Below are 25,302 nucleotides of genomic sequence, written 5' to 3'. Positions count from 1 at the left end.
GAGGAGTGTGCCAGGCCGTGGTCTCTAAGGTGAAGGAGGTAGTCCAAAATGAGCTGGATCGGGGCAGCCATGGCGGAAACGCACCGCTCAGCCACCCATTGACCACTTTGCCAAGTAGGCTCAGCACGTGGAGGGTAGCCTGCTTTCCAAAAGGACATGCTGGACCCCTTTTGAGCATGTCCTTTCCTCCTGGCCTAACCACTGAGCAGCCATGCTGTGAAGTGGAGCGCCGCTAGGTTGGGGTGGAGGAGGTGGCCCTGGTCCTGGGAGAGCAGGTCTGGACGGGATGGAAGGCATCGGTACGGAAGGCAGGAGGGCATCGGAGATAGCGCCCCATCTCAGCCCGCCCCGGAGCAGAACTGGGAACAGAAATGGTTCTGTTGAGTTGTGAACACATCCAGTTGGGGAGTTCCCCAGTCTTGGAAGTCTGTGCACCACCTCTGGGTGAAGAGACCACTCATGCTGAGAAGTCCCTGCTCAAGCGATCCACCCGCGAGTTCCGGGTGCCTGGTAGGTGGTAGGCCTGTAGGCAAATATCGTGGGCTATACAGAAGTCCCACAGCTTGAGGGCTTCCAGGCAGAAGGCGGAGGAATGGGCCATGCCTTGTCTGTCGATGTAAAACATTGAGGCCGTGTTGTCCATGAGAACCCTGATCACCCTGCCTGCCAGGTGCAAGTGGAAGGCCATGCATGCCAGCTGGATTACCCTGAGCTCCTTGACATTTATATGGAGGGCCAGGTCCTGTGCAGACAATAGACTTTGGGTCTGAACGTTTCCCACATGGGCTCCCCACCCCAGATCCGAGGCGTCGGATACAGTTCCAGAGATGGGGGCCTGCCTCTGAACGGGACCTCGTGGAGCAATTTCCCTGGTGAGGACCACCATCGTAGGGAGGCGATCACCAGTTTGGGCACAGTGAGGATCGTGTCCATCCTGTCTCTGGCCTGGGAGAAAACTGAGGCCAACCAGAGCTGGAGGGGCCTCATCCTGAGTCTGGCGTGACGAATCACATATGTGCACGCCGACATGTGACCCAAGAGTTGGAGACACGCTCTGGCTGTTGTCACTGGAAACCTTGTGACTGAGGCAAGGAGCCCTTTCAGGGTCTCGAACCTATCCAGTGGGAGGGAGGCTCTGGCCGACGTGGCGTCCAGGGGTAAACTCTATGCATTGTACTGAGACTAATGTGGACCTGGTGTTGTTTACTAACAGGCCCAGAGTGGCGCACATGGACAGGAGGAGTGCCAAGTGGTTCTGTACTTGCGACCGGGAGCTGCCCTTGACCAGCTAGTCGTCCAGACACGGGAAGATCTGGACCCCACGGCACCTGAGGTAGGCTGCCGCCACAGACAAACACTTTGTAAATACACTGAGGGCACTGGACAGGCCAAATGGGAGCACTGTAAATTCGTAGTGTTCCTGCCCAACCATGAAATGGAGGAAGCTCCTGTGCCCCTCCAAGATATGGATGTGGAAGTATGTGTTCTGCAGATCGAGGGTAGCATACCATTCCCTGGGATCCAGGCAGGGGATGATGGAGGCCAGGGAGACCATGCAGAACTTGAGCTTCACCATGTACTGGTTCAGGCCTCACAGGTCCAGGATGGGCCTGAGCCCCGCTTTGGCCTTCGGGATAAGGAAATAGTGGGAGTAGTACTCCTTGCGTTTGAACTTCGCTGGCACCACTTCCACTGCTCCTAGTCCAAGGAGCCGCCCCACCTCTTGCTCGAGTAGATCCTCGTGAGAGGAGGTCCCCCAGGAGGGACGGGGGCAGAGGGTGGTTGGGTGGGGTACAGATAAACTGGAGGGTGTAGCCCCAAGAGATGGCGAAGTCAGCCGCGACCACTCCGGGAGGAAAGCACACAACCAGTTGGAGAAGGGAAGCTTTATTGGGGGTGGATCCCTGATGAGAACTGGTAGGTCGCCCCCAGGCATCCCGTCAAAACTACCGTTTCTCTGCCTGTTTGCCTTTGGAGGACCCAGGCTATGGGGCAGACCGAGACTGCCTCTGGTGCCATTTCTTGTAGTCCCGTGACTTTTTATAAGGGGGCTCATATTTAGAGTACGTGGCCTTGGTGGGAGTCTGCTGCTGCTTAAATTAGATGTAGCCAGAGCTGGAACATAGAGGCCCAGAGTCTTAAGCGTAGTGCGGGAGTCCTTCAGGCCAGGCGGTTTTATGTCCGTCTGTTCCACAAACGGAGCCTTGCCATCAAACAGGAGGTCCCGCAGGGAGCTCTGCACCTCACTGGACAGCTCAGACAGCAGGAACCACCACATCCTTCTCATGGACACCACGGAGGCCATGGACCACACGGCCGTGTCCACCGCATCTGCCGCTGCCTGCAGGGTTGCCTTGGCAGCTGCTGTACCCTCCTCCACCAGAGCTGTGAACTCCTTCCTGTCACGCTCCTGGAGGGAGTCCTTGAACTTGGGCAGAGAGCCCGGAAGATTGAACTTGGCCCAGGAGAGCCTGATGGTTTGCCACCCATAACTGGAAGCTCGAGGACAAATACATTTTTCTTCCAAAGGAATCCAGCCTCCTTGAGTCTTTATTCTTCGGAGAAGGAGCTGGTTGGCCTTGCGTTCTCTCTGGTTGACCGACTCAACCACCAGGGAGTTAGAGGTAGGGTGGAGGTAAAGGTACTCATGACCACTGGCGGGCACAAAATACTTGTACTCCGCTCTCTTAGAGATGGGGGCCAGTGAGGCCAGGGTTTGCCACAAGGCATTTGAAATTTTCACCACCCCTTTGTGGAGTGGCAAGGCCACCCTGCCCGGTACCAAGGTGGACACGATCTTAAAGAGAGAGTCCAAGGGCTCTTCCACCTCCTCTGCCTGGAGGTTGAGGTTTGATGCCATCCTTTTCAAGTGTTCCTGGTGGACTTTAGAGTTCTTCTACGGTATGGAGGGATGAGGGGCCCTAATCGCCTCATCATGGGTGGGCGAGGAGACAGGCACGGTACTTTGCGTGTTCATCGGCATCGGGGGATCCGTTCCCTCATCGCTCTCCAGGCACAGTGCCGAAGATGTGCATCCCACCGACTCCTTCCTGGGAGGCCGCGAGAGGGAGGCCGACGACCGTCCAGAAGCTCCGGCCAACCGAGTGAGCCCCCACTGGGGGCTGCATCGGGGACTACGGTGCACACTGGTACCACTATGCCAGCAACAGGGCCCAGAGCACTGCACCACCTTCAGTACCAGCGGAGCAGGCAGTTCGGCTTGGCTGGCCTGACCCATCGATGGAGAACTATGAAGGGAGGGCGGGATGACATACGACCTGATGCTGTCCCTGGACCGGGAGGAGTGGCAACACTGGGAGTGATGCTGACCATGAGACCGTGACCCCGACATAGAAGAACAGTATCGCCGGTAGCAGCTGCTCTGCGATTGGCTCCGGCGGGCGAACCCGCGCCGGCGATCGATGCCCAGGGCTACAGGAGAGGTGCCGAGGAGGGGTCCTGGAGTGAGACGACGAACGAGAACAGCATCAATGTTCGTGTCATGACTGGCTACGGCAGCGCTGCTGAGATGAGGACCTGTATCGTCGTCTGCCTCAGTCCCATCGGTATCCGCTTCTCGAGACAGAGCGGTGCCTGGAGCCTCTGTCAGACGGAACCCAACCAGACCCCTGGTGGGGGTCAAAGGCGACCTGCGTGGACTAAGCACAGGATGGTTGCTGAGCAGTGAATGGCATCAGGAACGTTCCCTTGACGAAGACTGGTATTGAGCCGGGGGAGACTGTGGGGATCCCACAGGCAGTTTGCCTTTGGACCACGGGGCCAACATTGGCGGTGCTTCTGGTACTGGCATGGACATAACGTCCTGAGTTGCTTGCAGGGCCTCTGGTGTGGAGGGCATCCAGACATCCAGGGAAGCCTGCTCCAAAGGGGCCCGGGCTACTCCGCTCGACCTGAGTCAGAGGCCGAGAGGATCAAGGACTGCCCAGCATGGGTCTAGCCTCTCCCCCCAGTTTTGCTCCAGTGCTGCAGCGAACAAGGCCTCTTCTTAGCCTCCTTGGCATGTCCCATGGATGGGAAGCGGTGCAGATTGGTAGACAGTGCAGGTGGGTCATCATAGAATCATAGAATATCAGGGCTGGAAGGGACCCCAGAAGATCATCTAGTCCAACCCCCTGCTCGAAGCAGGACCAATTCCCAGTTAAATCATCCCAGCCAGGGCTTTGTCAAGCCTGACCTTAAAAACCTCTAAGGAAGGAGATTCTACCGCCTCCCTAGGTAACGCATTCCAGTGTTTCACCACCCTCATAGTGAAAAAGATTTTCCTAATATCCAATCTAAAACACCCCCCCCCGCAACTTGAGACCATTACTCCTCGTTCTGTCATCTGCTACCATTGAGAACAGTCTAGATCCATCCTCTTTGGAACCCCCTTTCAGGTAGTTGAAAGCAGCTATCAAATCCCCCCTCATTCTTCTCTTCTGCAGACTAAACAATCCCAGCTCCCTCAGCCTCTCCTCATAATTCATGTGTTCTAGACCCCTAATCATTTTTGTTGCCCTTCGCTGGACTCTCCAATTTATCCACATCCTTCTTGTAGTGTGGGGCCCAAAACTGGACACAGTACTCCAGATGAGGCCTCACCAATGTCGAATAGAGGGGAACGATCACGTCCCTCTATCTGCTCGCTGTGCCCCTACTTATACATCCCAAAATGCCATTGGCCTTCTTGGCAACAAGGGCACACTGCTGGCTCATATCCAGCTTCTCGTCCACTGTCACCCCTAGGTCCTTTTCTGCAGAACTGCTGCCTAGCCATTCAGTCCCTAGTCTGTAGCTGTGCATTGGATTCTTCTGTCCTAAGTGCAGGACCCTGCACTTATCCTTATTGAACCTCATCAGATTTCTTTTGGCCCAATCCTCCAATTTGTCTAGGTCCCTCTGTATCCTATCCCTCCCCTCCAGCGTATCTACCACTCCTCCCAGTTTAGTATCATCCGCAAATTTGCTGAGAGTGCAATCTACACCATCCTCCAGATCATTTATGAAGATATTGAACAAAACCGGCCCCACGACCGACCCCTGGGGCACTCCACTTGACACCGGCTGCCAACTAGACATGGAGCCATTGATCACTACCCGTTGAGCCCGACAATCTAGCCAGCTTTCTACCCACCTTATAGTGCATTCATCCAGCCCATACTTCCTTAACTTGCTGACAAGAATACTGTGGGAGACCGTGTCAAAAGCTTCGCTAAAGTCAAGAAACAATACATCCACTGCTTTCCCTTCATCCACAGAACCAGTAATCTCATCATAAAAGGCGATTAGATTAGTCAGGCATGACCTTCCCTTGGTGAATCCATGCTGGCTGTTCCTGATCACTTTCCTCTCATGCAAGTGCTTCAGGATTGATTCTTTGAGGACCTGCTCCATGATTTTTCCAGGGACTGAGGTGAGGCTGACTGGCCTGTAGTTCCCATCGCATACCGACGCCCCGGTACTCGGAGCCTAATGTCTCTTTCTCTCTTGGTCCGAGGTTTAAACGACTTGTAAATCTTGCAGCGATTGCTCAGATGAGTTTCACCCAAACAGTGTAAACAGTCTGAATGCAGATCACTCACTGGTATCGGTCGCCCACAAGCGTTGCACGACTTAAAACCCGGGGCCCAGGTGCACTAACTAAACTAACTCCAGGTACCAACACTGAATGAACAAGAGTTCTGGGGACGAGCTGCAGCAAAGCTGGAGCAGAGCAGTTCTGAAGCACTTTCACTGGCAGCAAGAAGGAACTGGGGGTGGGGGAAGTGTGCAGTGCCCCTTATACTGCGCCATGGAGGCGCCACTCCAGAGGTTGCTAGGGATGCTCACCTACGGGTATTGCTAGGGGAAAAACTTCCGACATCGGTGCACGTGGAGAGCATGCACACCTATTGTGGAATATACATGAGCAATCACTCGAAGATGATCACCTTTGTCCGCAATCCAACAGGTGAGAACCATCTCCATTTGGCCACGTAGATCGCTCTGGTGGAGGGCTTCCTGCTTCCCAACAGAACGCGCTGAACCTCCACCGAGCACGGCTGCTCCTGCACATTTAACCACGCAGCAGCCAGGCTGTCAGATGTAGTACCGCCAGGTTGGGGTGCAGAAGACTGCCATGGTTCTGGGACAACAGGTCCGAACTGAGCGGTAGCTGGAATGGGGTTGCTACTGAGAGGTCCAGAAGGGTGCTGAACCAGTGTTGGCATGGACACACTGATGCCATGAAGATGATCCTCGCCCTGTCTTGTCTGATCTTCATGATGACCCTGGGCAGCAACAGTACCGGAGGCAAGGTGTACATCAGATCCCGTGACCATGGGAGCAGAAAGGCATCAGACAAGGCTCCTCTGTCCATGCCTCCAATCAATCAGGAGACGTGGCACTTTCTGTTCTGTTTGGAAGCGAACAAGTCCACCTGGGGAGTTCCCCACCTGCGGAAGATGGAGCTGACCACCTCCGGATGAATTTGCGGCGAGACAAGAATGTCCTGCTGAGGCGATCTGCCAACGGGTTCTTGGATCCCGGAAGGTGAGCGGCTACAAGATGGACAGAAGTCGCAGAGCCAGAGGGCTTCCCAGCAAAGGACCGATGACCTGGTTCTGCTCTGCCTGTTGATATAGAAAACTGTAGCCGTTTTGTTTGTCAGGACCCTGTACAACCCTGTCTTGTATATGAGGTAGAAAGGCCTGGCAAGCCAGTCAGACCGCCCTGAGTTCCCTGACATTGATATGAAGGGAACCATCTTGAGTGGACCAACGGCCTTGAGTGTTGAGATCGCCGAAGTGTGCTCCCCAGCCCAGGGCTGAGGTGTCGGAGACAAGGATCACCGACGAGGATGGGGCCGCAAAAGGAACACCTTCCAACCGTGACGAGGGATTCTGCCACCAGATGAGGGACGCCAGGACGCTGTCCGGAATCCTGACTACCCGGTTCATGCTGTATCAGCTGGGGACACAGACCGACGCCAGCCATGCTGACCAGGTCTGAGGCGGAGTTGTGAGAGCCAGACCATGTAAGCCTCAGGCACGTGTGGGTGCTAGTGAGTGGGTGGGCCTGCAGGCCCACAATAAGGTCTGAAATGGCCTGGAACCAAGTCTCAGGGAGGAAAGTCCTGGCCCGAGTGGAGTCGAGGACCGATTCAATTAACTCTATGCGTTGTATTTTGTCTCATTTATTATAAACCCCAGGTCGCGACAGGTGAAACAGACCAGGTCAAGATGCCTCTGCACCTGACCCGGAGACCAGCCCTTTATCACCCAGTCATCGAGGTACAGGTATATTTGGACTCCCCGACATCCCAGGTAAGCAGCCACTGGCGCTATACATTTTGTGAATACCCTCGGGGCCGACGAAACACCAAAGGGCATCGCCAAGAACTGGAAATTGCGCCGTCCCAACATGGAGTGGAGGAAGCACCGGTGCCCCGGAAATATGGAAATATGGAAGTACGCGTCCTTTAAATTGAGGGCGGCGTACCAGTCTCCTGGATTCAGGGAGGGGATGATGGATGCCAGGGAGACCCTGTGGAACTTCAACTTCTGGAGCTACTTGTTGAGGCGACGCAGGTGGGTCTGAGGCCTCCTTTTGCCTTCGGAATTAGGAAGCAGCGGGAGTAGAATCCTCTGCCTTCCATGTTCCGAGGAACTTTTTCCACTGCCCCCAGGTGAAGGTTTTTGATCTCCCGAATAAGGAGTTGCTTGTGAGAAGTGTCCCTGAAGAGCGACGGGGGAGTGGGAGAAGTGGTCAGCTGTAAACGGCAGGGTATAGCCCGAAGAAACCATATCTAGCACTCAGCAGTCCAAGGTGACACAGGACCAGGCCGACCGGAAAGGGCGGAGACCGTTGAGGAAAGGGAGGGTTTGGATCCAGTACATTGGCTGGGGCACTGTCTTCGAGCGTACCCTCAAAATGACTGCTTCTAGCCTCCCTGACTTCTGGGAGAGTCAGGTTGAGCAGCCGGATGGGAAGAGGATGGGTAGCGTCTCTTATACGCTTTGTCCTTGTTCTTTCTCCTGCAGGAGCCAGACCTGGGAGCCCCCCCACAACCTAGACTGCATCTGAGGAGGAGACAGAGGGCAGAATGGCTTCTTGGACTGCTGAGAGGTGTGCAGACCCAGGGAATGGAGAGTGGCTCAGGAGTCCTTGAGCCCATGGAGCCTAGAGTCAGTCAGCTCAGAAAAGAGCCCCAAACCCTCAAATGGCAGGTCCTGTATCGTGGTCTGCATCTCCTGAGACAGCCCAGAAGCCTGCAACTAGGAGCTGTGTCGCATGGCTACTGCCAACACGACCACCCTGGCAGCCAATCCTGTCGCATCCCAGGCTATATGGAAGATTCCCCAGGCCACAGCCGTGCCTTTGCTCACCAACGCAGCGAACTCTTGGGCACGAACCTGTGGGAGGGCCCCCGTGAACTTACTAAGGGAGTTCCACAGGTTAAAGTTATAACATCCCAGCAGGGCCTGGTGATTAGAGACCTTAAACTGTAAGCTGGCCATCGAATAAACTTTTCTCCCAAATAAGTTGAGTCTCCTGGCCTCTTTATTTTTTGGGGGGTCCGCTGGAGTGGCCCTGTCTGTCCCTTTCATTCACCGCAGACATGACCGGTGATGCCGCAGAGGGACGAGTATACAGATACTCAAAATCCTTGCAGGGACACAGTATTTCTTTTCCGCTTTTTAGGATGTTGGCGGAATAGATGAGGGCATTTGAATGGATGAATGGACTATAAGGTGGATAGAAAGTTGGCTAGATTGTTGGGCTCAATGGGTAGTGATCAATGGCTCCATGTCTAGCTGGCAGCCAGTATCAAGTGGAGTGCCCCAAGGGTCAGTCCTGGGGCCGGTTTTGTTCAATATCTTCATAAATGATCTGGAGGATGGCGTGGATTGCACCCTCAGCAAGTTTGCAGATGACACTAAACTGGGAGGAGAGGTAGATACGCTGGAGGGTAGGGATAGGATACAGAGAGACCTAGACAAATTAGAGGATTGGGACAAAAGAAATCTGATGAGGTTCAACAAGGACAAGTGCAGAGTCCTGCACTTAGGACGGAAGAACCCCATGCACTGCTACAGACTAGGAAGCAAATGGCTCGGCAGCAGTTCTGCAGAAAAGGACCTAGGGGTTACAGTGGACAAGAAGCTGGATATGAGTCAACAGTGTGCCCTTGTTGCCAAGAAGGCCAACGGCATTTTGGGATGTATATGTAGGGGCACTGCCAGCAGATCGAGGGACGTGATCGTTCCCCTCTATTCAACATTGGTGAGGCCTCATCTGGAGTACTGTGTCCAGTTTTGGGCCCCACACTACAAGAAGGATGTGGAAAAATTGGAAAGGGTCCAGCGGAGGGCAACAAAAATGATTAGGGGACTGGAACACATGACTTATGAGGAGAGGCTGAGGGAACTGGGATTGTTTAGTCTGCAGAAGAGAAGAATGAAGGGGGATTTGATAGCTGCTTTCAACTACCTGAAAGGGGGTTCCAAAGAGGATGGATCTAGACTGTTCTCAGTGGTAGCTGATGACAGAACAAGGAGTAATGGTCTCAAGTTGCAGTGGGGGAGGTTTAGGTTGGATATTAGGAAAAACTTTTTCACTAGGAGGGTGGTGAAACCCTGGAATGAGTTACCTAGGGAGGTGGTGGAATCTCCTTCCTTACATATTTTTAAGGTCAGGCTTGAGAAAGCCCTGGCTGGGATGATTTAGTTGGGGATTGGTCCTGCTTTGACCAGGGGGTTGGACTAGATGACTTCCTGAGGTCCCTTCCAACCCTGATAGACTATGATTCTATGATTTGACAAACTGATTTGGCTATTTTGAGCACCCCTGAGTGGACGGGCAATGTAATTTTTGCTGGTGTGGTGGCCAAGATGACACTTCAGCGACCTCTTCGATTTGCAAGCCCAAATTCTCCATCACTCATTTAAGGAGGGCCTGGTTCTCCTTAAAATCGTCTAGGGGACTGCTGGTGTGGGAGGGTCCGACCACCACCTCGTCCGGGGACGATGATGATGATTGACTGGCCTGAGGGATGGTGTCACCCCTTTCTTTGTTGGGGGAGAACTCCCTCGGCGCCAGAGTATGGGGTGCCGGTTCTGCTTGTGCCGCGGTGCCATGCTCTGATTGCAGCACTGGGTGCACCTCGGCCCGTTTGTCCAACGTGGCCAGGGAAGGCTGGACCAACATCACCAGCACCCCCCATGGATTCCAGGACTGCCAGCAGGGTGGGGGGGGTGGGAGGGAGGGAGGGAGAGTGTCGGTGTCACAGTCCCTGCTGTGTTGGCACCACGGCTGGTGACGTCTCAGTCTCCTGCGTCGGAGGGGAGTCACCCTGCTTCGGTGACAGGCTGAGAAGTCACGGTCTGATCCAACCACTGCCCCTCTGGTGACCACGGCAGAGCTGTTGAGGCCTGAGTCTACCTACTGACCCTGGTAGGCAAACGACAGCGTGACAGGGAGTCGTGCCACCTGCCAGAGGAGAGTACCAGGGCGAGTGTGACCGACGTCGAGACCCCGAGTGATGGGGACTGACAACAAGGAGACCTTCTGGGAGAAGGTGTTTGGCATATAGACGACCTATGACTCTTGGTACCAGCAGTACGGGGAGCGGCGCCATTAGTCCGGAGTCCCCGGCCTAGTAGGAGGGGAATCTCAACGGAGATCTCGGCCATCTGGCTGGTGAGCTAGGGTACGGTGCCAGGTCCTGCGGTCGCAGTGAGGGGGACTTGCATCTGTGATTTGGTGACCTGCGGTGTTCTGCCAGTCTAGGCTGCAATACACTGGTGACCTTCCCCTTCGGTGCACAAGCAGAGCCACACTGGTCACCTGGCATGGCACCTGCAGAATTGGTTGGCCTTGCTCCTTGGCTGTCAAGACCACTTCGGGCACTGAAGGCCCCATCACAGGCTGGGAACCCTTGGTGCTGCCTGGGGTCGGGGGCAGGTCCTTGCCAGGGCTGCTGCATCCAACCTCTGTGGTACTCCCGTGACTCCCCGTAGCAGGCGCATGGCCTGACAGCAGTCCTCTGCCTGATGCTCCTCTGTCCCCTGGAGGGGCTCCATTTCTTCAGCACCGGCGAGACGGAGCAGTGCTGGGCCGAGTCCTGGGCTGCGCTGCACACTGAGACCAAAGTACTGGGCATAGGTGCTGCAGTGGAGGGTTCCGATGCCGGACAGAGCAACCTCCATCAAGAATGCCCTCAAGCAGAGATCCCGTTCTTTCTGAGTCCGTGGGCGAAAGTTCTTACAGATGCGGCACCTGTCCTTGCGATGGCCTTCTCCCAGACACTTAAGACAGCTATCGTGCAGATCGCTGATTGGTATCGGCATGCTACATGACGCACATGGCTTAAAGCCACGGTAGTGGGGCAAAGTCCTAACAGGGGACTCTCTTGACTAACTAACACTATTAGCTAACTAACTATGAAACTATGTACAACCACAACTAGCAAGTCAATGGATAAACTGCTACCGTTCTTGCGAAGCAAGACAAGACACTTCAACCAACCATCACGGGCGGTAAGAAGGAATTGAGAGGGTGTAGGGCCGGTGGTGCCTGATATGTTGCCGCATGGGAGAGCCACTCCAGGGGGTGCCACAGTCAGCCCTATGGATACTGCTAAGGCAGTAAACTCCGATAACTGTGCACATGGGTGCACACGCACCAAAAATGGAATTGACATGAGCAAGCATTCAGAGAAGAACTAGGTATTGCAAGAGCAAGTCACACAGTTGCATGCTGAAAACACTGCACTCCAGACATGGCTCACAGTGCTCTGTTCCCTGATATGTCTGCCAGAATGGTTTGATGGTAATCACCAGGGATTCCATAGTTTTATAAACCAGTGCTGCCTCCTGTTCATGATGCATCCTGAGTCCTACACTGCTGATTGTATAAAGGTAAGCCTGGTTATCAGCCTGCTGTCCGGGGAAGCCTCTCCCCTCTTGGAGTGTGACATTTTGGTATTGTCAACTTGGGACATACTCCTGAAAGTCAGTTCAGTGCTGTTTGGAGATCTGCACCAAACTCCAAAAGTGGAGGCCGCCCTAAGAAATCTCCAACAACGGCAGAGCACTACAGGCTCATATGCAGTACAATTCTGTCACCTCATGGCTGATACAGATCGGAACGAGGTGGCGCAGCTATACCAGTTCTGGTGGGAAATGTGAGACGAAATTAAAGATGAATTGTCCTGAGTGGAAACTTCCGCAAGTCTGGATGCCCTCATGGATCTTACCATCCATACAGACAATTGGTTACAGGAACAAATGGAGGGAAAAATGGGGGTCTTGCAACTATTTTATCATTTTCTCTTACTTCTTTATCAATGTTTCCTGCCAAGCTGATGCAGGTGGACATGGGCTGTTGACGGCTCACCCCCGTAGACAAGAAATGACACTGCCAACACCATCTCTGCTTCTATTCTGGTGAGTCAGGTCACTCCATCTCTGCCTGTCATGTACGCCTCCAAGGTATCAGGAAAAAGAGCTCCCCCACACTTTGGTCTTGACTGGAACACACCCTGAACTCTGTCCCAGGGCTCCCCACTTGCAGGTGCTGGTCCAGTAGCTCATCCCCAGGATGACCCTGCAAACTCCTGTCTCACTAGTCCTCATCAGGTCAGCCTCACCTCAGTCCCCGGAAAAATCATGGAGCATGTCCTCAAGGAATCAATTCTAAAGCACTTAGACGAGAGGAAAGTGATCAGGAACAGTCAGCATGGATTCACCAAGGGAAAGTCATGCCTGACTAATCTAATTGCCTTCTGTGATGAGATAACTGGTTCTGTGGATGAAGGGAAAGCAGTGGATGTGTTATTCCTTGACTTTAGCAAAGCTTTTGACACAGTCTCCCACAGTATTCTTGTCAGCAAGTTAAAGAAGTATGGGCTGGATGGATGCATTACAAGGTGGGTAGAAAGTTGGCTAGATTGTCGGGCTCAACGGGTAGTGATCAATGGCTCCATGTCTAGTTGGCAGCCGGTATCTAGCAGAGTGCCCCAAGGGTTGGTCCTGGGGCCGGTTTTGTTCAATATCTTCATTAACGATCTGGAGGATGGTGTGGATTGCACCCTCAGCAAGTTTGTGGATGACACTAAACTGGGAGGAGTGGTAGATATGCTGGAGGGTAGGGATAGGATACAGAGAGACCTAGACAAATTGGAGGATTGGGCCAAAAGAAATCTGATGAGGTTCAACAAGGACAAGTGCAGAGTCCTGCACTTAGGACGGAAGAATCCAATGCACCGCTACAGACTAGGGACTGAATGGCTAGGCAGCAGTTCTGCAGAGAAGGACCTAGGGGTGACAGTGGACGAGAAGCTGGATATGAGTCAGCAGTGTGCCCTTGTTGCCAAGAAGGCCAATGGCATTTTGGGGTGTATAAGTCAGGGCATTGCCAGCAGATCGAGGGACGTGATCGTTCCCCTCTATTCAACATTGGTGAGGCCTCATCTGGAGTACTGTGTCCAGTTTTGAGCCCCACACTACAAGAAGGATGTGGAGAGAGTCCAGCGAAGGGCAATAAAAATGATTAGGGGACTGGAACACATGAGTTATGAGGAGAGGCTGAGGGAACTGGGATTGTTTAGTCTATAGAAGAGAAGAATGAGGGGAGATTTGATAGCTGCTTTTAACTACCTGAAAGGTGGATCCAAAGAAGATGGATCTAGACTATTCTCAGTGGTGGAAGAGGACAGGACAAGGAGTAATGGTCTCAAGTTGCAGTAGGGAGGTTTAGGTTGGATATTAGGAAAAACTTTTTCACTAGGAGGGTGGTGAAACCCTGGAATGAGTTACCTAGGGAGGTGGTGGAATCCCCTTCCGTAGAAGTTTTTAAGGTCAGGCTTGAGAAATCCCTGGCTGTGATGATTTAGTTGAGATTGGTCCTGCTCTGGGCAGGGGGTTGGACTAGACGGCCTCCAGAGGTCCCTTCCAACTCTGTTATTCTATGATTCTATGATTAAGTCAGGTGCACCGACTGCTTTGCAGACACAGGTGTGGCTCAGGTCTTCAGATTCCCCTGCAAAGCAAGATCACTCCCAACCTCATAGAGACTACTGATGGTTCCCCTTAGTCTTCAGGTCCAGTAATAGAGGAAAAAACTCCCCTGGAGGCCATGATACAGGGGCACCAAGAAATGTTACAATTTAGCATGACCCTTTCTCCACACTTTCCCCTGATCTTCGGTATCTCCTGACTGGCTCTCCACAATCCACTAACGTAGTGGCAAGCACAGGAAGTCTATCTTCCACTGGATTTTGTCAGCAGCACTGTTGGGGACTAATAGATCCTGTTGCAGCACCTAAACTCAAGAGGCTCAGGTGGGGGTGGCTATCCAGGCATAACCCTCTGTTGAAGCTACATTGGAATGCCCGTTGAAATACCAAGAATAGGATGAAGTTTTTGAAAAGAGGAGTGCAGAAGCCCTGCCTGCACACCAAGACTATGACTACCCAATAGAGTGCAACCAGGAGCAAAAATACCACTGTCTGGAAGGAGCTCACCACCCAGTCCAGGTATTCACTGATCATAAACATCTGGAGCACCTACATAGGGCAAAAGCCTTAAACCAACAGCAGCTTCGATGGGCCCTATTTTTCTCCCAATTTGATTTCATCATCACATATCATCCCAGGTCCAAAAATGGCAAGGTAGATGCACTGTTCTGAAGATATGGTACTAACCTGTGAGGCCCCAGCCAGGAATATCCCCTCATTTTCAAATCCCATAACTTTCTCAGTGCAGCTCTTCACCAGGATGTACTCACCTTGATATGCTCTACCTCTGCCTGAGGAATTGCACCTGACAAACAAGCTATCATCAATAAGCAAACCACGTGACTCCTGGGAAGGGATCACATATATAAGGTACCACATCTATGTTCCCCCAGGACCCAAAAAAGTTGCAGTCCTGCAACTATGTCATGACTTTCCCCCAGCAGGACACTGGGGTACTTTAAGGTTCCAAAACCACTGGGCTACAACTCACAGACGGGCTCCCTAGAGTAATGGCTCCATCCAAAAACTGATGTCTATATGCTTGTGGGGTGAAACCCATCCTGACTAGGATAGCTTCCTTGACCTCCACATACAAGCCAGCCTGTTCATCAATCAGGACCCTATATGCAACTGCTTCCCCAGTCAAAAATGGGGCCGTCCTGGACTCCCAGGATGACTCTTCCCAATCAGCTGCACTAGCCACCCATTCAAATGTGCGAGGGAAGGCTTCTAGTCATCCTGCAGCCCCAATTTTTCCAATACATGGAACAGTCTGCCCATGGAACCCATCCCTGTGCTAGATTGACTCCTGGTACCCCATTTCTCTAGCTGTTGTAAGAACCATTTGTGCAGCTGTCACTGACCTCTGGCCAGTGTTGTTGTACAGGGAAATGTACATCCTGCTCTTTTTGCTGGGTTTCCAGGGAATGGAACAGAAGATTCTGAATTTGTTTCTGCTGCTCCTGCTATTGTAGTGGGCCTGCAAGACTTCAGGTGTACACCACCTTCCATTTTGGATGTGAGACAGGGCCCCCTCACGACACGGCCTGGTGATACAGAAGCTCCGCCTTGCTGCTCAATCAACCCTCCTTAATGGGAGGGGAAGGGGATCTTAGGAATCCCACCACTGGTATCAATTGTTATGTGGTGCACTCACTGCCAGAGCATCCCATCACGCCAGGATTCAGCACTGCAGTGACTTCATCTTGAGTATTCCCCCTTTTGTTGGCCAATCAGTTTCTGAACTGGTCTTCTGGGTCACTCAGTCCTCCAACCAGGTCGCAGTTAAAGTTCAGTCCCCTTCCAGGGTAACAGAAGTCTAATTAAAATAAAATATCCAACCAACTGAATTTCTGCCCCTCTTGGGCCTGACAGTTCTCCCACTGCCTTTCCTCCCCAAGGACTCCAGCAGCTTCACATGGGACCTGGGACCGGCAAGCTGTATCTCAGGGTGTAATGGTCCCTTGCTCTCCCGCTCGGAGGGAGGCCACTCATTCCAGTCCTGTTTGGCCAGGATTTGAGTCCGCAGGACAGCCAAGAGCCCACAATAGGGCTGGGCAATCAATAGTCATAATCAGGCTTTAGCCTGGGTTTGGACGGCTCAAACTGTCGGCCCCGAAACAGTCTATAACTGAGCTGGGGGCCTGGGCTTGAGGAAGCTCAGGCAGCCAACAACAAACAGACTATCAGGGCTGGCTTTAGCCTGGGTGGAGCTCAGGTAGCCAGCAAACAGTTTATAAGGGAGCTGGTAAGGGAGGCTCCTTCTTCAGGGCTAGAGCTTCCCTGAACAATGTAGGGAGTCAGCCACCCCAGGGTGGGGTGACAGGGGGATGCGGGCCCACCCTACTTCACTGCTTCCCAGCTCAGGGCCCTGGCAGGGGCAGCACTGGCTGCCCCTGCGTCGGTGGGGATCCAGCCACAACACTCTGACTGAGCCACACCTGACTCTGCAGCCAGCTGCTCTGTGGCTGCCCCTGGACCACTTCCTGCTTCCCCAGGGTTCGGTACCTGTGGCCTCCAGGCCTCTTCCGGCTCCTTGGGGTACACGGCGGCAGGCACTCCGGGCCAGTCCTTGCCAGCATCTGGGGATCGGGACCAGCCAGGCGTAGGTTCCCCTCTGGGACGTGGCAGAACAGGCAGAGTATCCTCCTCTGCAGGCTCTGCCCCAACTGTGCTGCTGAGCCTGCCTTCCAGCCACGCTCTGGTACTTCCGGTGAAGGGGGCGGGACGATCTAGGCTCTGCCCTCCAAGGGGAGTGTAATGGTCCCTCACTCTCCCACTCGGAGGGAGGCCACTCGGCCTCGCTACACGGGGCTTCCCAAACGAGCCAAAACTGGGTTTTTATCCCAGCTTCCTTCTGATTGTGTTCTCTTATGCCCTTTTTATTGTAAGGCCTAGTATTTGCCACACTAATACACGACCCCTTCAGTCCTTCCCCTTCAGGCTGGGATGCAGTTAATTATAGCACAGGTAGGGCTAACTGAACAGGGCAGGGCTAGTCACAGGTCTCCTAGCCCTTAAAAAGGCAGACTGTGAGAATTCATTGGTCTCAAACCACAGTCTGTGGGGCTCCAAGTGGGCAGGGCTTCCACACTGCCGCCAGACAGCCTTGTTGAGCACATCATACTTCCTGGGAGACAGTCACTGTAGGAAGTGCTGCCCACAATAGAAATTATTGGCAGCCCCTCCTTCAACATCTGATTGACTCAGACCAAGTGTTTAAACAAGGCAGGAGTACCAGAAAGTTATCTGAGAAACAAAGGAGATCCCTGACATGCTGTTGAGACAGACCCTGCCTTGTTCCTGGTCCCTTGCTTGGCTCCTGGTTCCTGCTCCCTTGCCTCATTCCCAGTTTCTGCCTCCTTGCCTTGCCCTCCAGTTCCTGGCTATTGATTCTGGCTTAACCCTTGGCTATTGACTAAGGCCTGACCCTCAGCTCTGGTTCCTAGCTGCTGACTCTGGCTTACCCCTTGGTTCTGGTTCCTGACTATTGATGCCAGTTTAACCTTCAGCTTCAGCTCAGTAGGCTATTGACCCTAGCTTGACCCTAGGCTCTGGTTCCCAGTTATGGAACTTGACATGATCCTTGGCTCTAGGCCCTGGCTTGACCACTCAGGACCTATGGCTCTAACTACTGGAACTGAATGCCCATGCCCTGGTTCCTGACAGCTTGCACAGACACCTCCGACATTCTGTGGCCAACACTCCAGCAGGAGTTGGAAGGACTAGGCATTCCATTGTCCCATAGGGGCACCGGATCTGCAGGCACAGGTCGCCCACGTACAAGCAGAGATTTCAGCTCTGTACGCCCAGGTGCTGCAACTTTTTGCAGAAAACCCTCCACAAGCAACCCATGCATAAGGAGATACATCACACATGGTGTGAGTGATAGCGCCGCTATACAAGCCAGGACCTGTGGTTTGATGGAGACCCCTGAAAATTCCTTAACCAGTGTCTTCATTGTTTCTGCTCCACCCCCAGACCTACCCCCTCGGTCAGGCCAAGGTGGGATTGGTAATTAGTTTCTGACAGGTGAGGCACTGGTTTGGGCCTCCCCCCTGCTCCAGCAGAACAGTCCAGCACTGAGCCTTGTCTATGATTTTTTATTACCCTTGGTGCATGTGATCGCTGAAGCTGCCCTGCAGAACTTCTCACAGGGACAAGGGCCAGCTGCCTTGTAGGCTGCACATTTCTGATGGCTTGTGGATGACATCAAGTGGAATGAAGTAGCCCAGATCTACCAGACTCAGTGAGGACTCAGTGAAGAGGTTCAGAATGTGTGGAAGCCACCACGGGCCTGGACACCTTCACTGATCTAGCCATCCACATTGACAATGGGCTACAGAAGCAGAGAGAGGAAAAGAGGGGTTCTACCCAGTTCTTGCCCACATCTTGCACTAGCACCCTCGAGCTCATCCCCTGAACACATGCAGGTCAACGTGGACTGCCAACGCTTGACCACCAAGGAGAAGGAGCAACCTTGGCACAAACAAACTTGCACTACTACTGCGGTGAGTCAGAACACATACTTGCTTCATGCATCATGGACCCCAGCCAGGAAGGGATCAGGAAATGACCAAGCTTGGACTTCATAGTGGGTCTTGGCTTGGGCACAACCACAAAAATACACTCAGGACTGACCCCCGCCCCCAAGTCCTGACAGGCCCACCCAGACATTTCCTGCATCTTCAGGTTCCAAGATAGCTGTGCCTCCGTGGCAAAACTTGACAGCTGCCATTGCTGTGGGCACTCACTGTTTCCAGGGCTACTGCCAATTTCACAAATTCCAAGACAGCCCAAGCTCTGCAAATCACCATCTGGCAGGAGTCCATACCAGACATTTTGGAAACCAGCAATGGGACACTCTTGTCATTGGGGCCGGTAACCCAGAAGACAGTGCCCCTAGAAGCAATAATTCAGGAACCCCATGTAATCCTGCAGTTCAGTGTGATCTATCCCCGGCATTTCAGCACTGAGCATGTCAGCAGGCCTGCCTCCATAGTAACAGTTGCACGTCCAGGGGTCAGTCCCAGGCAATACTGAGTGCGCCTCCTCGTGTGCTGGGGCTCACAGCAACTGGCCAAACCAAACCACGCCTGGGTCCGACCCCCCACATTCCTGATAAATACTAGGATTATGCAGGCATCTTCAAAAAAAGAATGTGGACATGTTGCCTCTGCACTGAGACTATGACTTCCTTGTTGTCCTACAACCTGGGGTGAAGGTTCCCTATGGCCATATTTACACGATGTCCGAACCAGAACCAGTAGCTCTTTTTGCAAATATTCAAGAAAACCTGGCCCAAGGGTTTATTTGCTTCTCAACATTTCCCGCAGGGACCCTGGCCTTCTTCGCAAAGAAGAAAGACAGGACTCTGCACCTCTTTAGAGACTACGAGGCTTTGAACCAAGTGATAATTTGGAACTGGTACCCTCCGTCCTTAATCTCTGACTTGCTGGATGATGTAAGATACTCATGGATATTCACCAAACAAGACCTCTGGTGGGCTTACAATCTAATACACATCTAGACCAGGGATAAATGGAAGGCTGCTTTGCGAACTTGTTACAGATACTTTGAATACCTGGTAATATTCTTTGGACTGAACATTTGGTAATGTCCCTGTGATCTTGCAATACTTCATCAATGATGTATTTAGGGACATTCTGGATCAATAAATTGTTGTCTATTTAGATTATATTTGTCTTTTTGGAGAATCCAGGGCAGCACAAACACCACATCAGGACCGGCCAGGAGAGGTAGCAGCAGCATAGTCCATATACAAAACTGGAAAAGTGAACCTTCAACCAACCCTCTGCAGAGCTTTTGGGGTACATGCGCTCTGCATGAAGCCAAATAAGATGGAAGCTGTCTACAACTAGGAGTACTTGGGAAGTGCAGTGTTTCCTACATTTCACCAATTCCTATCACCACTTCATTCCAGGGTTCTCACAGTGAACAGTTGGCTTGACATCCCTCCTCTGCAAGACTGTCAAATTTGTTTGGTTATCTGAGGCTCACGAAGCCTTCAAACAGCTCAAAATCAGCTTCACCACTGCTCCTATTTAGGTGCATCCTGATTCAGTTAGAGAGTTCTAAGTGGAAGCCGATGCATCTAATGTGACCATATAGGTCACACTCTCTCAGATGCACGGGCCCCAGCACCTGCTGCACATAACACTCATGGAAGCTAAAACACACAGAAAAAAAGTACAAAATCCTCTATAAGGAATTGCTTGCGATTAAATCCACATTTGAAGAGTGGAGTCACTGCCTAAAGGCAATGGATTGCACCCTCAGCAAGTTCACGGATGACACTAAGATGGGGGGAGAGGTAGATACACTGGAGGGTAGGAATAGGTCCAGAGGGACCTAGAAAAATTGGAGTATTGGGTCAAAAGAAATCTGATGAGGTTCAACAAGGACAAGTGCAGAGTACTGCACTTAGGATGGAAGAATCCCATGCACTGCTACAGGCTGGGGACTGACTGGCTAAGCGGCAGTTCTACAGAAATGGACCTGGGGATTACGGTGGACAAGAAGCTGGATATGAGTCAACAGTGTGCCCTTGTTGCCAAGAAGGCTAACGGCATATTGGGCTGCAATAGTAGAAGCACTGCCAGCAGATCGAGCGAAGCTCTTTTTTTTTGTTAACTATGTTAACTACCAGCAGCCTCCCCAAACCCGTCAGCTACCAACTTAGTTTAAGGATCCACCACATTCCAGAACTAACGGGGCACGTCAAGGACATTAAGAAGACTGCCGGAGACAGGAGGAACTGATCTTTTATGTAGGCCAGAAGATCTGGTTATCTGCTAAGCATTGCAACATGGGCAGGCCATCTCTCAAGCTAGACCACCAATTGCTTGGACCCTATATATTTATCAGAAAATCAACTGTTGCTTTCAAACTCCACAACCTCAAATTGTACCCAGTCTTCCATATTTCCCTCTTGAAAGCACCCACTGAAAATCTCTTCCCTGACTGAACACAGCCATCACCTTACTAGTTCCAGTTCAGGGCAACGAGGCGTCTGAGGATTGGGCTCCAGATTATTGTGGTACCTCGTAGACTGGGAAGGCTATGGCCCCAAAGAGTAGTACTGGGAGCCTGCCAGTAACATTCATGCCCCTGAACTTGTAAAAGACTTTCACTAATGTCACCCACAAAAACCTGGCATGACAATCTTTTGTCACCGTCTTTTGTAGGTGACAAATTTGAGAAATTCTCACAGATTGAAGTGTCACTAGAGGAGGTTTTGGAATTAATTGAGAAACTTAACAGTAACAAGTCACCGGGACCAGATGGCATTCACACAAGAGTACTGAAAGAACTCAAATGTGAAATTGCAGAACTATTAACTATGGTCTGTAACCTGTCCTTTAAATCAGCTACTGTACCCAATGACTGGGAGATAGCTAATGTAATGCCAATATTTAAGAAGGGCTCTAGAGGTGATCCTGGTAATTACAGACCAGTAAGTCTAACATTAGTACCGGGCATATTAGTTGAAACAATAGTAAAGAATAAAATTGTCAGGCACATAGAAGATCATATTTTATTAATCTATTAGTGTTCTTTGAAGGGGTCAAACAACATGTGGACAAGGGGGATCCAGTGGACATAGTGTACTTAGATTTCCAGAAAGCCTTTGACAAGGTCCCTCACCAAAGGCTCTTCCGTAAATTAAGTTGTCATGGGATAAGAGGGAAGATCCTTTCATGGATTGAGAACTGGTTAAAAGACCAGGAACAAAGGGTACGAATAAATGGTAAATTTTCAGAATGGAGAGGGGTAACTAGTGATGTCAGTCCTAGGACCAATCCTATTCAACTTATTCATAAATGATCTGGAGAAGGGGGTAAACAGTGAGATGGCAAAGTTTGCAGACGATACTAAACTGCTCAAGATAGTTAAGACCAAAGCAGATTGTGAAGAACTTCAAAAAGATCTCACAAAACTAAATGATTAGGCAACAAAATGGCAAATGAAATTTAATGGGGATAAATGTAAAGTAATGCACATTGGAAAAAATAATCCCAACTATACATACAATATGATGGGGGCTAATTTAGCTACAACTAATCAGGAGAAAGATCTTGGAGTCATCGCGGATAATTCTTTGAAGACGTCCACGCAGTGTGCAGCGACAGTCAAAAAAGCAAACGGGATGTTAGGAATCATTAACAAAGGGATCGAGAATAAGACAGAGAATATCTTATTCCCCTTATATAAATCCACGGTATGCCCACACCTTGAATACTGTGTACAGATGTGGTCTCCTCATGTCAAAAAAGATATACTGTCATTAGAAAAACTTCAGAGAAGGGCAACTAAAATGATTAGGGGTTTGAAATGGGTCCCACATGAGGAGAGATTAAAGAGGCTAGAACTTTTCAGCTTGGAAAAGAGGAGACTAAGGGTGGGGATATGATAGAGGTTTATAAAATCATGAATGGGGTGGAGAAAGTGAATAAGGAAAAGTATTTATTTGTTCCCATAATATAAGAACTAGGGGCCAACAAATGAAATTAATGGGTAGCAGGTTTAATAAAAATAAAAGGAAGTTCTTCTTCACTCAGCGCACAGTCAACCTGTGGAATTCCTTGTCTGAGGAGGTTGTGAAGGCTAGGACTATAACAGGGTTTAAAAGAGAACTGGATAAATTCATGGAGGTTAAATCCATAAGTGGCTATTAGCAGGATGGGTAAGGAATGGTGTCCCTAGCCTCTGTTTGTCAGAGGGTGGAGATGGATGGCAGGAGAGAGATCACTAGATCATTACCTGTTAGGTTCACCCCCTCTGGGACACCTGGGATTGGCCACTGTTGGTAGACAGGATACTGAGCTGGATGGACCTTTGGTCTGAACCATTATGGCCTTTATGTTCAGTGCCCCAGGGCACACCTGAAGAGGGGCAATGTAAGGATTCATGGGACTTGAAACCACACCTGCTGGAGGCCAAGCAGGTGGCCCTTCCACACTGCCAGAAGGCATCCCAGGAGACCAGTCACTGTGGGGAGTGCCACCCACGGTACTGACGACTGGCAGCCCCACCCTATATCTCTGATTGTCCCAGACCTACTATTTAAGCCTGAAGGGAGTACCAGGAAGTTGTATGTGCACCAATCCAGATCCCTGAACTGCTGCCGAGACAGACCCCTAATCATTCTTGCTTTCTTGCCTCATTTATGGTTCCTAGCTATTGACTCCAGCTTAACCCTTGGCTACAGCTCCTGGCTATTGACTCCAGCCTGACTCCAGATTGACCCTAGGCTCCAGACCCCAGCTACCAACTCAGCTGCTTCAGGCTCGACCACCTAAAGCTCTAACCACTGGACTTTACTGCCCATGCCCTCATTCTGGACACAGGCTATCCTGTTACATACAGGCTCTGCCACTAATGCCATTGGTATAAGGGCCTCAACAGCAGGCTTATTATGCCCCATCACTCTTTTTAATCTGGTAGCAGTAATTAGTGTGCACTGACACTCCTATCCTGAAGCCTGCAGCAGGGCATAGGTCAAACCCATGACTCTTCTTAGCCCCAAAGTGGGGTTCAACCTACCACCCTGCCTCATCAGACCTGCAGCAGGAATTACCCATCCTCCTCTCCCCTCTGGAGTCTTTAACCACAAAGTTCACGCAGTGTTCCTTAAAAAATGAAAAACAGTCTCATCCGAAGAAACTCTATAAATTGCAGACTGACTTAGCTCACCCTCCCTTTCACAGTGCTAAGCCCTGGCCTTTCTCTGACCACCCCACTTCTCACAGGTGTCAAGATGACAAACATTTTCCAAGGAATAGTTCTTCTGCAGAAAAGGACCTAGGGGTTACAGTGGACGAAAAGCTGGATATGAGTCAACAGTGTGCCGTTGTTGCCAAGAAGGTCAATGGCATTTTGGGATGTATATGTAGGGGCATTGCCAGCACATCGAGGGACGTGATCGTTCCCCTCTATTCGACATTGGTGAGGCCTCATCTGGAGTACTGTGTCCAGTTTTGGGCCCCACACTACAAGAAGGATGTGGAAAAATTGGAAAACGTCCAGCAGAGGGCAACAAAAATGGTTAGGGGACTGGAACACATGACTTATGAGGAGAGGCTGAGGGGAGGCTGAGGGAACTGGGATTGTTTAGTCTGCAGAAGAGAAGAATGAGGGGGGATTTGATAGCTGCTTTCAACTACCTGAAAGGGGGTTCCAACGAGGATGGCTCTAGACTGTTCTCAGTGGTAGCAGATAACAGAACAAGGAGTAATGGTCTCAAGTTGCAGTGGGGGAGGTTTAGGTTGGATATTAGGAAAAACTTTTTCACTAGAAAGGTGGTGAAACACTGGAATGCATTACCTAGGGAGGTGATGGAATCTCCTTCCTTAGAAGTCTTTAAGGTCAGGCTTGACAAAGCCCCGGCTGGGATGATTTAGTTGGGGATTGGTCCTGCTTTGAGCAGGGGGTTGGATTAGATGACCTCCTGAGGTCCCTTCCAACCCTAATATTCTATGATTCTATGAAATAAGCTGAATGGTATGGTCCACATCATGGAGCACATTTCTCTATACAGCTCTTCAGAGATACTTCAGCTAATGGAGTGCAGGGGCAAACAACATTTTAGCAGAGGGCTCCCAGCTGTGGAACATGTCACTAGGGATCAGGAGGTGTCTATCTAGGGACCTGAATGGCTTTCCATTGTAAGTATTTAAAAATAGAAGAAACTATAGCAAACTCTCTTTTCTTCCTTCTTTCCTTCCTTCCTTCCCAGCCCTTATGAGAAATAGCTGGAGCGTGCACATACATATGAGCATGGGTGAATTTAAACCTTACCGAGGGAAGGATAATGCAAAGAGATGAATTTGCATTTCTTTCCTAATTCAGTGGGGCCTGTGGTCATTCTTACCTATTGGGGGAATTAGTTCCACAACCTAGGTCTTGCTCCTGTGACAGTTCTGTCTTCTGCATTCAGGAGCCTCCCACTATTTATTACTTGATGGTTTCACTGTTCCCATGGAACACACCTTTTGCAGGAGGCTGTGGCTGTGGAAGGGGAGGTGATCTCTCAGGTACCTAGGGCCAATCCAATGGAGGACTTTCATTACCTTGAGCTGACCTTAAATGGGCAGCCAGGTTGTATTGCGACTAGCTGGAGCTTTATCAGGACTCATTATCAGATATAGTCAGTAGAAACAATTGAGCCCAAAGGTCACAAATGGGAATCACTGTGATCAGCTCTGTTTCTGATAGAATGTCAGCAATCCTGAAGCTTAGCTGGTGCAAATATTAGCATGTCCTTGTATGCACTTAGGAGG

At 51.2% G+C, this 25,302-nt stretch overlaps 1 protein-coding gene across 12 annotated transcripts in view; it reads right to left on the bottom strand.

The window, feature by feature from the left end:
* LZTR1 (leucine zipper like post translational regulator 1) overlaps nt 1-25,302 on the bottom strand; it is a 317,240-nt gene that overhangs the window by 81,788 nt on the left and 210,150 nt on the right. The gene's annotated exons all lie outside the window — the stretch shown is intronic.

The sequence above is a fragment of the Eretmochelys imbricata genome, chromosome 21 (genome assembly GCF_965152235.1).
Source record: "Eretmochelys imbricata isolate rEreImb1 chromosome 21, rEreImb1.hap1, whole genome shotgun sequence".
Taxonomy (NCBI): domain Eukaryota; kingdom Metazoa; phylum Chordata; order Testudines; family Cheloniidae; genus Eretmochelys; species Eretmochelys imbricata.
Note: the sequence above shows the minus strand (reverse complement) of the source record. Positions and strands in the feature narration are given on the sequence as shown.